Here is a 17671-nt window from a genome sequence, read left to right as displayed (position 1 = left end):
TTTTTTTTTTTTTTTTTGGCTGGTGCAGCATAAGCCTCAGGCTTCCTTGCACCATATAGCTAATAATAATAATAATAAAGGATTTCATCTCTGCAAAAATAAAAATAATTTAAATGATAAACATTGATATCAGACGATTTAAAACTGGGAGGTGGCTCTTCAAGAATGTCAAAAAACACTGCTATTGAAACCTATCATGGAATTTCGGTTTCCGGTTGTTGTTTTTTGGCTATTTGTGGAATTAATGCTGAAATCGATTTCCGACTGTAAAATAAGGTTTTTTGTTTTTGATAACACTCGTGCGAGTGTTATCAGGGGACACATGACACAGTCAGGTGTCCCCTGCTAATATGTAGTGATACTACTGGGGGGGGGGGAATATATCATTTCGTGCCGCATTTTCATGGCGATTTTTGTCAATCCATGAACTTAAGTTACTTCCATGTGAAAACTGCCTGGGGCGCACCTAACGAAGTTTCACTTCAATATTCAGTTTTGATAATAAAAAGGTTAACTTTTCGATATTGAAATATTAATGGTTTACTCCTTAATACATTAATTCTTAAATTAATTAATGCATTAATATCAGCAACAATATTATGTCAAACACTAAGCTTATCATGTAGAAGGGATAATGAACTAAAAAAGAAGAATGTCACTTTTTGAGATCATTGACTATACTAGCGTAGATGCACCTCGTACATAATTTGATATTATCCACCCAATACTCAAATTCAAATTACATTCTTAATATTAGTAGTAGTATGATGCAAGAAGAAAGCTTATAAATCAAATAAATAAATAAATAATAAAAATAATAGATAAATAAATCTTACATCACCTGCCCATCCCCTTCAATAATTTGTCTAGTTCTTCCTTCAATTTAATCAAATCACGCACTTCCACAGCAACAGCTGGAAGTTTGTTCTAACAATCAACTACCCGCAGGCTGAAGGAAAACCTCTGCACATCTATAATGCAACAATCCTTTCTTGACTTGAATTTATGGCCCATCATATGTGCAGTGCAAGCAAGAGGAAGAATACCATCAGTATTATTGCCCAATCCATTCAAAGCCTTAAACACCTCAATCACATCCCCTCGCTGGTGCCTAGTCTCCAGATGCCAAAATTTGTAAAAGTGAAGCCTTTTTTTTCCTAAAAGCATCCTTTCATTCCCTTCACTAATGTCGTTACCCTTCTGTGCACTCCTTCCAACATACACCGATGAGCCAAAACATTATGACCACCTACCTAATATGATGTTGATCCTAAACGCGCAGCCAAAACAGCTCGTATCCGGCGAGGCATGGACACTACAAGATTTCTAAATGTGTCTTGTGGTGTCTGGTACCAACACATAACCAGCAGATCCTTTAACTCCTATAAGGTCCGTGGTTGAGACTCCGCAGATTGGAGTTGCTGTTCCAACACGAACCACAGATGCTCGGTGGGATTGATATTTGGGGAATTTGGAGGCCAGGGCAATACCCGGAAGTCTTCCTCGTGTTCCGCGAACTAGTCTTGAACAACCCGAGCCATGTGGCATGGCGTATTATCCTTCTGAAAGACGGCACCTCCAGAGGGGAAGACCGTTGCCATGAAAGAGTGTACCTAGTCTGCAATGATATTTAGGTAGGTGGCAGACGTCAGAGTGCCCAGCAATGGCCTTGTACAATGCGATAATCTGCCCCTTATCCGTGCTAGCAAAATTCCTGTATATCATTGACAAAACCTCACGAGATGTCCTGGAAGCCTGTCTGCACTGTCAGAGAACTTTAAATATAACTTCACAATAACCCCCAAGTCTTCATTTTTTTCTAAGCTGGGAGTACTACATTTATTTGGGGTTACTGCTATCCATGTTCAGTACCTTGCATTTTTCAATGTTGAAATTCAACTGCTAGTTCTCAGACCAACTGCCTCATTTTTTCTAGATCTTGTTGCAATAGCATACCTTATTGTTGTTGCAGGAAACAAAAATGTGTTATTATTTAAATATTGAAATGAATGTAGTACGAATCTGTAATTGAAGATTAGGGATAGCGAATCAGTCGACCTAAATTGATTAGAACTTTTTAATACCTAGAAGATATGAAGAATGATTTCGAGCAAAATCGTGAGGGTACAATAATGCGCACGCGTCGACCATGGGCTGTGATTGAATACTGAGAGTGTATTCATTGTCAAAATAATTAATTGTAACCTCTGCTCACTTAGTGGTTGTGCGAAAGTATAAACAAGAAAGAATAAATTAAGTGAGATCTGGTGAAAAATGTGGACATAAGACAAATAAATTCTAACACAGGAAATAATTAAAGGCTGCTCCCACTAAAGTTTTTTTTTCGGCTGATGCTCTATAATTTTGCTTTCTTGTATCATATGCGTTTACTAATGCTAACTACTCCAGATCACCGAAGAAGTGAGCAATGATATCAGGATGGAATTTGGTCTAGACGAATGCAAACCCCACCAACTGCATCAGGGGAAATTAGTTGGTCGAAACTACCAGCTGTAGATTGGTAAAGAAATCGAAGCCATGATAGAGTGAGAGACTCAGTGGTTAGCTGTGAATATTTTAACAATGGGCTCGCAGTTTTTCCAACTTTCTACTGAGTAAATTTGATCAGTCATGGAAGTGACGTCATCCGCGGCTTCCACTAGAGGACTTCCTACGCTCGCATTACTAATAGTGTGATTAGAGCGCGTGACGCGTTTTTCGTGACCTTTATGATATCTGGAGTTGGGGGCGGATTTAAGGGGTGGACAGATGCGGCTTATTACCCCCTTAACCATGCGTATAAGCGAATGCGTAAAACGTTCCTATCTAAAAAAAAAAAAAAAAAACCTTAAAAACCTGGTCGTCATGCCTCGCCTTACGATGATAACTGGATACGACAGTGTCTGGAGTTCTAACCTTTTAGAATAGTATGACGTCACAACCATGCTTCCTGAAGTTAGTACTGCAGTAAGTATAATTGCAACAATACAAATATTTGTCAACAATTTCTTTTTTCGTCTCGCATTTTCGTTACATTCCATTGTTAGGTTCCCCTAACAGCTGCGTATGTCGTTTCAACTACAAGATCGATACAGCAATCGGTGCTGTTTTACAGAGATATTTAGATACGTTGCACTCGCAAGTATGCATCTCTTACTTTAGTTATCAAAAATCCATTGTATCTTGTCTTCCAGAAATTATGAAAATCTGTGAATTATCAATAAAATATTTACAATAAAAAAGCTCTTTTATTTCGTAATCGATATATACAAATCAAATTGATTTGTATATATCGATAAACCATCTACCGCGTGTGCTCGGGGCACGCGCAACTTTTTTATTCCTCCTTTTTTTTAACAACTAAGGAAATATAATGGATACATTTTTTTCATGATAAAATTTTAATATTGCGAATAAAAAATAACACGAAATATTTTCTATATCACAAATAACAAAGAAACTATCACAAAACATTCCACAATATAAAAACAAATATTACATAAAAAACAAACTTTCTAGAAAAAGTACACAAAAAATCACAGATTACATGAAAAAAAATTATATATATAGCATATGTTTAAAATTTCTTTCAATGGTATCGTTATTTTCTTTATTTAATTTAAAATCACCCGGTTGCATTAATAACTTATCCTTTAAAGATAAAACAATGAATGTACCAATGTAATTTTTTTTACTTTCGATTTTGATTCCCTCAAATTTTTTCCACTTCAACATGCTCTCAATTTTAGCTTCATAATTTTTCAAATTAGCAATAGCATTGATAAAATAATTAATTTATATGCTTTTACCATTGTGATTCTGTAAAGTTTCTGAAAGGTAAGAGAGCTCCTGCAGGATGTCGATCATTAGTGCTAAATGGTTAAGAAATTCAAAATTTAAAAGTCAATTTAATAATCCGGAATATTTAACTTCTGATTCAAAATGTTTGCACAAAGCGGGTTAGTTCCTCCAATCCACAACTGCCGTCCACAAGCTACAAGCTACTCATCGTGGCCCGAACACCCGACCGATCTTTAGTTTCCACATCAAGTTCTTTAGCAATCATCCTTAATTCGCGCTAGTTTTTTGGAGATTGGTGATGTAATGTTAATTATTGCCTGTATGCCATTATATTTTAGAACATTTTCTACATAGTGAAAAGCTCGACAAAGTTTCAAAATCTGCCAACATTTCATCTTCGTAAAGTTCATATAATATCTTAGTTGCCTTAATCCGCCCACCTCTACATTGCTACCCTCACTAGTTCTTTGAATACGTGAACACAGACAGAAGAAATTTACTGGAAGGCATGGATCACTCACTTCTCCGAAAAACATATGCCCGTTTGTTGGAGTAAAGGGGAACCACAACGCAGGTTGACCAGAGGCCGTGTGGAGAATCTTCTTAATCCTCTGACTGGCTATGGAAAGCATATTGACTAGCGCGACTTCTCGGTATGTGACTGCAGATGTTTTATGGACACCACTAAAATTGTGAAACGGTAAACCCTTTCACCCTTAATTCGCACTTTCTAATTACCTAAATTGGCTAAAGGCCAGAGGTGTGAACAATCCATACAGAGTTGTCTCTCCTAATCCGTTCGTTACAAGGAAATTTTCTTTGTTCAACGGAAACCATTTTAAGTATAATTACCAAGGGGAATAAAAAAAAAAATCGCTATAAAGAAGTTCGTTAAACAGAGCTCCAACTGTAATTAAATCAAAAATGAAGCAATTTTAAAATACATAACCGATCGATTGCACAATTAAAATGCTGGGAATGGGGCCTGCTCGCCCCACCGTAGTTTCGGCTCTGGATACTCAATAATTGCATTCAGGATTTCATTTGTAAAATAAATGATCGTCTCAACAATGGGCTCGCAAATTTAAAAAAAATAATATTGGGCTCTCGTGAGCCTAATGACTATGACCATAATGTGAGTGGTTCGTTCCGAGGTGGTTTTCTAAGGGAGAACTTTAGCGGTAGAAGCCTTAATAACCAAAGGCTTCTCCAGCTAAAGTTCAGGGCCGTTTTAAGAACTCCTGTACCCCCACGAAGAATTTCGAAATGCGGCCCCTATTCAGTTTAAATTTTTTTTCTGGGTCTCTCTTAGTCGCATTCCTAACTCTAAGTGGGGCCTCTGGCGTCCGCCGAGTGTGCCCATGCGTTAAAACGGCCCAGCTGTGTAAGAATTTAATTGTCTTATATCCAGATTTTTCACCAGATCGCATTTACAGTCACCATTCTGTTTGACATCTCGCTTAATATACAGTATTTGTTTTCCTGATCTTTATTCTACCAAAACTTTGCAATTTCTTTGTTGTCCAAAGAATACACCACATGATTTTTGATATACACTAGTGTTCAAAGAAAGTGCATCACCTAGGAATTTCACAGTTCTAACCCTTTTTCTCCGATGGTATGTTACATTAATGACTAGCATCACAAATAGAAATATAAAAGATATTCATTAATAGTTAAGGCAAAGTTAAATAAAAATGATAGTTATGGCTGAAATGTTATCAGAAATATAAAAAAAGATATTCATTAATAGTTTAAGGCAAAGTTAAATAATATTTGACAGGTGCTCTCAAAACATTCCAAAATGAGCATTTGCAACCTTTCTACAACAGTTTTGGTAAACACGACAGTTATGGCTTAAATGTTATCAGAAGCCCTCAGTTTGCTTCGGTTTATCATTTTAAATGGAAAACAAAATTAAAAGTTCACCAGATGCAAACTGATATTTAGTTTGAACCGCCTCTGGCCCTGATGACAGCTGCACACCTTCGAGGCATTGACAAGGTCAATTTCTGAAGATAATCGACTGATAGTTCGTGGTTCCAAACACCAATTATGACTTCCTGAAGTTCACGAAGGGTCTTTGGTTTCTTTCTGATAACTACAGACTCCACACGATTCCAAAGTTCTCTATAGGATTCAGGTCCGGGCTATTTCCTGGCCAGCTAACAGTTGTAATGGACCGTTCTTCGAACCATTTTTTCACCTGTAACAAATGTGAACACATTACTGTCGAACCTCTAATGCAGAAATGAAGCTAAAGTAATTACAGAACTCCCTACTTACCCTTTTCGCCCGACGATAAGGAGCAGAGTCGGCCTGAAAGATACAGTTACTTGGCAGGTTGAAATGATCTTTAATGGATGGCAGCAGTTTGCCTTCCAATATAGCCAGGTTTTTGCTATATTATTGGCATTTACGGAACCTTTTATAAACTTCAATCCAATATTGATTAGAACTTGATCAATTTAGGTCACATAAATTGATCAAGTTCAATCAATTTAGGTCGGCTGATTCGCCATCCCTAATCTTCAATTACAGATTCGTACTACATTCATTTCAATATTTAAATAATAACACATTTTTCTTTTCTTATTCGTTAAAGATTTTGCCCTTTTTTTTTTTTTTTTTTTTTGTGCGTTTGTGTATGATATTTTGTCATTCTAGAAAATGCCACTTTTGGCACTCGCCTGCATTGTCAAATCTTTAAAACATCATGTATGTATGCTCCTGCAACAAGATCTAGAAATATTTAGAAAGATGGTCTGAGAACTAGTAGTTGAATTTAAACGTTGAAAAAGTGCCAAGTGCGTACTAATACACTCAGGGTAGTGAAAAATTAAGGCTTGGGCGTAATTGTGCAGAGAGATAGAAAGTTCTCTGAGAAGTGCAGACAGGCTGCCATAAGAGCTCATGGGGTTTTATGAATGATATACAGGTATTTTGCTAGCAGGGATAAGGGGGTGATTATCGCATTGTACAAGGCCATAGTTAGACTGCATCATAAGTAAAAGTTCTCTGAGCAGTGCAGATAGGCTGTCAGGAGAGCTCATTGGGTTTTGTCAATGATGTGCAGGAATTTTGATAGCAGAGAGAAGGATAATAATTCCATTGTACAAGGCCATGGTTCGACTGCATCTTGAGTAAAAGTTCTTCCGGACAACAGTTCAGACAGGCTGCCAGGATAGCTCATGGGGTTTTGTCAGTGATATACAGGAATTTTGCTAGCATAGATTTTTATTTATTTATTTTATTTTATTATTATTTTTATTTATTTATTTATTATTTATTTTATTTTATTATTATTATTTTTTTATTTATTATTTATTTATTATTTTTTTTGTTTTATGAGCTTGCTTCATATGCGAACTACTAATATTAAAAATGTAATTTTGAATTTGAGGATTGGATGCATAATATGAAATTAGGTATAAAATTCATCTAGGCTAGTATAGTCATTAATCTCAAAAGGTGACATTTTTCTTTTTCAGTTCATCCCTTCTAAATTATAAGCTTAGTGTTTGATATAATATCGTTGCTGACATTAATTAATCAAAGAATTAATATATTAATGTTAATGAGTTAAATATTGATCTTTAGGAAGGATGTAGAGTTGCTAGAACGAGTACAAAGAAGGGTAACAAGATTGGTGAGGGGAAAAAAGGGGTGCTCTTACCAAGAAAGGCTTAAGTTCTGCAAATTGCAGCCTCTGGAGAGCAGGCACCTGCGAGGTGATTTGATTGAGATGTATAAGGCCTTGATTGGGTTGAGCAAGCTGAATGCTAATGGGATTCTTCCTCTTGCTCAGATTAAGAACCTGAGGGGGGGAGACATAGTTTCAAATTGGGGAAAGATAGTTGTAGAATAGATGTGCGGAAATTTGCCTTTAGCCAGCGATTGATTGGTGGAACAGGCTTCCATCCTTTTGTTGTAGAAGTTGATAGCCTAAATAAATTTAAGGCTGAGCTGGACAGGCATTTGGAACGAATGGAGGGGTGAAATTGGAGATTTTTATTTTTTTTTTATTTTTGGCTGATGCTATATAAGCTTGCTTTCTTGCATCGTATGCCTCTACTAATACTTATGCTAGTGCTATTAACATTTAAATATCGAAAAGTTATCCTTTTTATTATCAAAAGTGAATATTAATGCATTAATACCGTTACCATCTGGCAGATGTGGGAGAAACGATTACAACCGTATGGGTGTGATATTTTTAAATACACCAATCAGTTTTTTTTCTTTTTGAAAAAAAAAAAAAAGGAGGAATAATGGATTAATTATGTTGTATAATGAGATTAAAAATCAGCATAGAAACAACGGTCCTGTTATCCAAAACAAAAAGAAAAAAAAAAAAAAAAAAAAACGAAATTCCGTGATTGGTTTCCATATCAGTGATGTTTCGGGACATCCATAGTCCCACAGTGAGTATTTTTTTTTTTTTTATATCTAAATTTTCCAGTTAAAAATTAAATAAATAAATAACTATTTCGTATAGAGATCAAAAGTGAATATCATACTGAAGGACTACTAAAACTCAGACGTGATTCTAATAGTTGTTTAAAATCGTAAGTTTTAATTTATTTTATTATTATTTATTTTGGGTGTCAAATGCACTTGGGTGCCACCTAGACGGCATATCATTATTGGCACCAGTGACTGATCCAGGATGGGATGATCTGGAGTCCGAGTAAATTGTAAGAAATAATATCTGTTTTAAATTTGAGCTTAATTTTCAGTAACAAATGTTATCATCATTATGTCGCCGCCTTGAAATATATCATCAACTTTATTCCTACCGCTCCTTTCCCCTAGAAAAACAGTCTGGATCCGCCACTGTTACTTGCGTAACTACTGCTTTCTAATTAATGTTTCACCTTACAAAGAAACTTTAAACCATAGTATTGTAATTCAAGTACTGAGAAGTATGGTCAAAGACGCACTTAAACTACATTGCCGGTCTGAGTAATGTTTGCTTACTTTGATTAGCCAATCTAATGAAGTTGATTTTGAAATATTTTATATCTCAAAACGTATTCTATTTCAGATGTTTCAATTTTTTGTTTTGCATGGATATACATGAATTACCGTGTTGTGCCAATACACTGCGCAACAAAATTAACAGAACATATAGAAAACGTAATGTAACTCGTGCAGCTTGCAATGAAGCAGGAAAAAATTTGATATGGTGGTGTACCATAGAATAACAATGAAATGGGAAGACAGCCGAGAAAATTCGGACAGGTATAAGGGATATTTATAGGAGTTGTATAAGAATTACCAAAAAGTTCACATTACAGAAGTCGAGGCAAGATGCTCGAAGATATGGACACATGACATCAGTACGGTGTATGATCCCCTCCAACGGCTAAACAGGCCTGACGGCGGTGAACCGTGATCAATATAAGGGTGTATATAAGATTCTGTGGCAACAAATCCCATTCTTCCACCAGCACAGACCTTAGTTCACCAAGTGACGGAGGAGTTGGCTGTCGGCGCGGCGTGCAATGCGACACATCCAAGGGCGGCTCATTCATGCTCGATCGGATTTAAGTCCGATCGAACATGCAAACATATTGCTGACCACGGCAATCGTTAGATAACTTCAGTTTCAAGCTATTCCCCCACCAATTGAGCTCTATGTGCAGTGGTGCATGAAAAGAAAATCTGAGCCAACCGCACCGCTAAAAAGTCGCGCGTAGGGTTTGAGGATCTGTTCTCGGTACCTCTTTATCATATAAAATGCGAAACCAATTTTCCTTGACTTCACAAAAACACAATTCAATATTCTTTAATCCTAGAGCAAATAGTTTCTCATTCAATGAGCCATGGCCTGTTATTATATATAATAACTCCAACCCAGGAGTAAACCGTTCAGCTACTCTTTTATCTAGGAGAAACGTCACCTCAGGAAGAAATAATTTTGTCACCCTTCCCGCAGTTCCACTTTCCCATCTTGTTTGCCATAGGTTAATAATCTCCTTCATATACCGCCTCTTTTCATTTTTAACATCTACCTGAGTATCAATTGTGAACGTTATGATACGTAGAGGGTATCTTTTACGTTTCATAAGAAGAACGTAGAAGATACCCGCTACCTTTCACAACATTACATTAATGGTATTCGAGGTATTTGTATTTGTAACTGACAAGGCATAGTGCCAAGGCCGGCAAGTGTGCGTACGTGTAGGTGTGTTTAGTGTTTGTGTAGGTTCTCTTGAATGTTGAGTACCGGCACCTGGAATTTTGCAGCTAGGGGGCATGGGATACCTGGTCCCCAGCCCCTTGACTCCCATCCCAAGCCATGAGGAAGCAACTAGGTTCTACCACCAGGAAAAGACACTTACTGGAGCTATCAGACAAGCCTGGCAGCCCCATGGTATTTAAGGAAAGGAAGTTGGATATACAGAGGGAATAGTGTGAGAAATAAAGGGGAAGGAAAGTGGATAAGAAAGCAAGATGAAAGTAGAAAGCATCCCCTGAAAAAGAAGAATCAAGAATAACAGATTATAGAATTTACGTCACAAGTGGAATCTGTTACTGTCTAACAAAACAAACATAAAACTAATCAGAATACAGATCAAACAATTAATAAGTTAATTCCATAGCGCAATTAGCATTTAGATGTATACAAACTTTCAACTATAAATGAATCAGTTACTAGCTAGCGACTAATTTAACACAGTTACCAATCATTACACAAAATACAGCTGTCAACCCAACAGTCGCGACACCTTGGTGATCTATCACATTGAACTTATTTACAACATAATTTGGGGTTATACACATGCACAATTGTCAGTCGGCCAGTTTTAATCAAGTCTGAACATTTATGCAGAGAACTTGATTGAGGATTAAATAATTATATATATATTTTTTTTTTTTCGAATTTAACCTTTATAATTATTAAGTGTAAACAGAACTATTAAAATAAACAATGTTATCATAATAATTTAATTCCGCTGGCAACTTGCCAGCAACATCCATAATCAAACACTGAGGAGAAACTATTATAACATATTTACAATTACATAGTACAATCAGGTACAAACCATGCACTAAAAACAAGATAATATCATGAATTTATCTGCCTGTTTATATTTACAAGACACTAGCAACGTTCTCAAACCAAAAGCAATCTTTAACCTGTTGTACAATCTTCCTGATGACGACAATCACTACAATCCAGAGATTGTGATGATTGAAAATGGCAGAAGGTTATCAAATGGCAGCAGGGTGCTTAATGATTTTGTAATAACTGAGAGCAAAGTGGAGGAAAATTTGTTGAAGTTAAACATAAGAAAGGCACCTGGGATGGATGAGATCTATCCAGTTATATTAAAGGAGGCGGCAAAGCAACTAAGCAAACCCTTAGCCATTATTATAAGAACATCCTTGGACTCAGGGGAGGTCCCCACGGACTTGAGTTGTGCAAATGTATCCCCAATCCATAAAGGGGTATCGAAGGGTGACACGAGTAATTACAGGCCAGTTAGTTTAACTTCTGTTCCGGGTAAAATAATGGAGTCACTGGTTAAAGATGTATTGTAGGATCATCTAGACAAGACTGCAGCAATAATTCAGAAACAGCACGGGTTTGTTAAGGGAAAGTCTTGTCTGACAAATTCGATTGGATATTATGATGTGGTTACAAAGGAACTGGATGCAAAAAATAATTTTGATATCATATACTTGGATTTCAGGAAAGCTTTTGACACTGTTGCGCATGGAAGACTGCTGTACAAATTGGAGCAGAATGGTATTAAGGGTAAGTTGCTACAATGGATAAAAGGATGGTTGAGTGGGAGAAGACAGGGGTGGTAATTAATGGGTGCTGCTCTTCGTGGACTAATGTTATTAGTGGAGTCCCACAGAGTTCGGTGTTGGGTCTTCTGTTGTTTTGTGTTTTTATCAATGATATTGATGAAGGTATATCAGGCTTAGTGTCGAAGTTTGCAGATGATACAAAGGTTGGCAGGGTTGTTAATGACAGTAATGGCAGTGTGCTACTGCAACAGGATCTAGATAATTTTGGCAGATGGGCTAAGAAGTGGCAACTGAAGTTTAACCTTGACAAATGCAAAGTACTGCACATCGGTAGAAGTAACCCCAGAGAAACGTACCAACCGTGTGGTACTACACTTAAGGTGGTAGAAAATGAAAAAAAACCTGGGAGTAATTGTGCAGTCAGATATGAAGTTTTCTGAGCAATTCAGACAGGCTGCCAGGGCAGGTCATGGGGTTGTGTCAATGATATATAGGAATTTTGCTAGCAGGGAAAAGGAGGTGATTGTCCCTCTGTATAAGGCAATGGTCAGGCCACGCCTTCAGTACTGCGTGCAGGTCTGGAGGCATCATTTTAGGAAGGATGTAGATTTTCTTGAGCGTGTACAGAGAAGGGCAACAAGATTGGTGAGGGGAATGAAGGGATCCTCTTACCAAGAAAGGCTTAAGTTCTGCAAATTGCAGTGGCTGGAGACTAGGTACCTGCGCGGTGAACTGATTGAGGTGTATAAGGCCTTGAATGGGTTGAGCAGGCTAAATTATGATGGGATCGTTCCACTTGTTCAGATTACGAACCTATGGGGGTATAAATTCAAATTAAGAAAGACAGATGTAGAATAGATGTGCGGAAATTTGCCTTTAGCCAGCGGGTGGTTATTGCTGCAACAAACTTCTATCTGTCGTTGTGGAAGTTATAGGTTTAGGAGGAGCTGGACAGGCATTTGGAGGGAATGGTTTTATTTATTTATTTTTTTTTTTTTTGGCTGATGCTGCATAAACTCATACACTTGCTTTCTTGCATTACATGCCACTACTACTACTACTACAATTATTATGAAACAATTTCAGTCTCAATGATTAACACTTGTAATTCTCTTTCTCCTTTTAAATATACGGTCCTCGAAATCAGAGAGAGCAAGAAAGTTTTCCTTGGAGTCAACCAAATTCGAAAAGATTTCCTCATCATAAACATTTTGAAGTAAAATTTTTCTCAGCGTGATCACCAAGGACTTTTAACAGGAGAGATTGCTTCTACAGGGATGGATACACTTAAATAGAAATGGTGAAAGAATATTTGCTGATGCTTTCGAACAATTTTAAGTGGGTCGGAAATCTGTTAGCTTGGAAGGATTAACAGATTAACAGTAGCCGCAGCTAGAGGTGGAAGTGATTCTTGCACTGCTTCTATTCAAATGAGCAATACCCCGAAACGCAAGTTGCTGGGAATTTCAGGAACTGCTAGGAGTCATGAAACAATTAAATACATGGGTTGTGTTAGAGTAAGTAAGAGTTAGAATAGGTGTATGTATACCAATGCTAGGAGTATAGTAAATAAATAAATTTTCTGTTCATACTACGGGACGACCAAACGGTCAGAGGAGTTCACAAGATAGCCAAATTGTTCCTGACCACTAGGTTGCGGCGCAAATTTGATGTGCTGATCAAGATATGAAAGGCGGAAATTTTTGAGTTATCAGAGGTGTGGTGTCACAAAGATATAAGGAATGCAGAATCGGAATTTGAGGAATACAATGTGTACAGAAAGGATAGACAGGATAGGAAGGAGGGGTTATGCTGTTAGTTAAGAATACATAAAATCTAAGGAAGTGCATCCAGTTGACATGGATGGACAATGCAATGTTGAGTCAGTTTGGTCTGATATAAACACTGGGAAAGCAAAAATGAGGGTAGGAGTTTGTTATTGGCCTAATGATACCGATGAGTACAATGAACAGAGAATATAGAGAAATCAGGGTCACATTTGCACATCTCCAGTCCATGGGTACCACCCCTGAGTCCAAGGAAACTCTCATAATTATGGCTAAGGGTCGACTTACTTTGCTGCCTCCTTCAATATAACTGGATAGATTCTATCCACCCTAGGTGCCTCTCTTATGTTTATCTTCAACAATTTCTCCTCAGCTTTCCTCTCAGTTATTACAAGATTATCTAGCTTACTGCCAGAGTTTAATACACCTCTGGCATTCCTCTCCCTGAATAACTACTCATGTGTGGGCGCCTCCGTAGCCAGGTGGGAAGGAGCGGCAGTGCGTAGCACACGCTTCTTGATTAGACCGGGGTTCGAACCCGTCACCACCAAATGCGGAGGATGCGAAAGGTCAGTGAATGACCACCGCATATCCCAGAGCAACATGGCCTTAGTTGCTAATGCTCCCAAAAACCAAATAACAAACAAACAAACAACTCATGTGTGAATGTAGATGTGAATTATTCATTTAGTTTGTTAGTCACCTGAGAATAATCATCAACAGTTGAACCATCGAAATCAAGTGGACCAACCTGATTCACCCCCTTCCATTCCTACATGAGTTTACATAAGTAAAGAACTATTTGCTGCCTTTGCTAAAGATTTCTTATAATCTGACTTTGCCTGCGTAATCTCCTTTTGTGAGTTGGTTACAGACCAGCTTATGTCTAACATAGGCTTCCGTGTCACCTGTTAAGTTATATGTATCCCATACATTTTTCTACTCCGCCACATGTCTAATTAGTTTATCTGACATGCATTTAAGCCTAAATCTTGAATAATATTTCTTAGTTGGTATGAAGAGCTTAGTAGCTTCCCAGATTAATTCTTATTTGCTGTTGGTAACCTGATCAGTTGGTCCCACCGTATAGAATTTTAATACTGTCTCAGACCACCATAGTCACCTTTATGAAAGAAAAAACCCATCCCTTTACAGCTGATGGTAGTTACCTCTGAGTAAATCCCACTTCTGCACACTGTGATCACTGCCACCTAGTGGTTCCTTTATCTGCAGATTCGTAATGCATGAAGAATCACTACTGATAATGAGATCAAGAGTGTTATTCCCTCTAGTTGCTCCAGAACATGCTGTTGTAGAAACCAATCATCCAATAAATCCACAAAAGCCTTGCTAGTGTGTGAGTGACCAGATCTCAAATTCCAATAAATATCTGGGAAATTAAAATCCCCCCTTATAAGACACTTTGATTTACTGGCCCACTCTATTTCTCTGTACAGTTATTTATTATACTCATCAGAGTCATTATGTTTAACTTCAACAATTTCTTTTCCACTTTCCTCTCAGTTGTCACAAAATCATTCAGCTCCCTGTTATAGATTAATAAACTTCTGGTATCCCCTTCCCTAAACAATTCTTCATGTGTGAATGGAGATGCAAAATGGCTGTTCAGTTTGTTAGCAATCTGAGCAGGGTAATGAACATTCCAGTTTAGACCTTCGACATCAAGTTGATCAACGTGATTCACCTAACCAAACCTAACCAACCCCAGGGGCTCACAACTGGAAACCCCAGGGGCTCGCATCTGGTGAGTATTGGCTTGGCAAACCCATACTGTTGGACCTCATCATTTTTCTTTTTCTTGGTGATCCTTTCTACTTCTCTCTCTCTCTAAGGGTAACTCGGGAATTTTTTTGGCTGGTGTAGCATAAGCCTCAATCTTCCTTGCACCATATAGCTAATAATAATAAAACCCTTCCTTCTACAGTTAACATAAGAGCCTCAACTTCAAAATTAGTTTCGACAAATACTTCTTAGCTTCAACAAATACTGGCTTCAGCTTCTAAATGTTGATTTGAGAACTAGAATCCTTTTTAAATGCTTGTATGTGTGAATATATCATGAAGTACTTCATTGTAAAAAAAAAAATACCAATTTTTGAGTGGACCGAATTTTGGCTCCACATGGTTTCTAGGCAGGGTGGCCGTATTTTGAAAATTGGTAAGGGGACGACTTGAAACGAAACGTATATTTTGAAAATTGGCAAGCGGGACATCTTGAAACAAAATGTGTAGTATAGCATTTTTTCCTTCAAAAAGTAAAAGAAAAATGTAAAATTACAATTAAAAGACATTTTTTATCAATCAATCATAGCAGTTATTTGTTATATGATTGTTGTTAATATGTATTTGTCCTATATAAACTATAATATTATTTATAACAGTTATTTTAAAAATTGTGAGGAAGCCTCCTTTTACTTTATATATTTTTCTTTAGATTTCACTAGTTTCAATTTCTTCTTCTTCCGAAGATTTTAAAAAGTTTTTAAATTCTGAACACGACATGTTATAGTTTTCTTTCACCATAAGGTCGGCTTCTAAATTTTCTAATAAAAGACAGTTTCTCTCTTTCCGCATGCTTCATTGAGCTGAAAACTTTGATGAAGCATTTGAATGTGGAATGGAGCTTACAATTTGAGATAAATTATTTGCCTCAGGAAATTTTGAGAAAAATTGCGCCCATTTTTTTTATCAACACACATTTTATTTTCTTTATTATTCAGTGAACAAAATGACTTTAGACTTAAAATTTCTTCTAAAAGCAAATCTAAGTTAATGATGTTAAAAATTTCTTCTAAAAGCAAATCTAAGTTAATGATGTTAAAAATTTCTATTAATTCTCGAATTGCATTAAATGTTGGTGGAAAAAAGTTTCTCAATTCTCATTTTTCTCTTGATATTAGAATTAATTTTTAACACATCCGTTAGATTCCAATAAGAATTATTTTTAAATGAAAATTCAATAAATTAACAGTTTTTCCTCTCTTATCTGGACACATGATGGTATTATCGGGAAACGGGACTTGAAGTTCCATATTGGGACGATTGACCACCCTGTTTCTAGGCAAGATATAGTCATATTGGAACAAAGATTGTCAATTTTCAGATGCTTAGGCTCGACATTTAATTCGTTTTGAGGAGTTGGGATTCGGGGGAGAGAGGAGAAGAATAACTAATAAAATTATTATTTATTTGTTTATCTTTACTATTTTTTTTTATTTTTCAGAATCTCAAGAGACAGAATTTAATTCAATATTAGGAGAAATACAGCCCTTTAACACTTCTGGTCTGGCTGAAGAAATTATGAACAATAAAACTTTTTATTTTGAATTTCCAGACTATTTTATCGTCCTGATTTTCCCATCAGCCTGAGTCCATGTTTTCAGCTGAGTAAGATTTCAATCTGTGTGAATCTCGAAACGGCCTGAAAGAGCTAAGGAAAACTTATTATTATTATTATTAGCCATATGGTGAAAGAAAGCATTATGCTGCACCAGCCCAAAAAATTTTGATTTACACTAAGAGAGAGAGAGAGAGAGAGAGAGAGAGAGAGAGAGAGAGAGAGAGAGTCAGTCAGAAGTAGAAGGGAATCACCAAGAAAGAGAAGATGATATCCAGATTAGGACCCTGGGTGTGTGCCAAGACCATACTCACCAGATGTGAGCCCCTGGGGTATTACTGGATTACAAATGTTTGGAACATTTATTGCTGTTCCTCCAAATGCTATCTTTGAGTCTTTGTAAAGAATCTACCAAAACATTGATATTATATTAAATACAACTGTTTTAAATTTTGTTAAATTATTTGCAAAGAATGTACCCAAATTAAGCATGTAACGATAAAATAATAGTTGCATCTGTTAGCGTAAAACTCCTAAAAACGTCAGTAGTAGGCATTCAGAAATATCATTTAACTATTTCACAACATGCTTTGGTTGAGTACTCAGTAATCAATGACTTCGAGCTAAACACAGCTGCATTATAAAAAAAAAAAAAAAAAAAAAAATGGATATATACATTTATAATGCATGATAACGATTTTTAATGGTAAAGTATTTGTTATGGTAATCAAAGGAAATACTTTACTTCAGTACACAGTAATTTTAATTATAATGTAGCAAAATAATAAACAATTGATATTTATTGTTAGTTACTTTCATTTCTCTTGAGAAAATGTGTACTACACTGTTTTTCATTATTTTAAAATGTGTTTAAGGAAATGTGTTTTTTTTTTTTTTTTTTTTTTTACAAAAAAAATAATAAGAATCAACTACTTTCATTGAAGTTTTCCTCTTATATA

The sequence above is a fragment of the Mastigoproctus giganteus genome, chromosome 10, assembly GCF_048544385.1.
Source record: "Mastigoproctus giganteus isolate SK-2022 chromosome 10, ASM4854438v1, whole genome shotgun sequence".
In the NCBI taxonomy this organism is placed as follows: domain Eukaryota; kingdom Metazoa; phylum Arthropoda; class Arachnida; order Uropygi; family Thelyphonidae; genus Mastigoproctus; species Mastigoproctus giganteus.
This window is presented reverse-complemented; position numbering follows the sequence as displayed.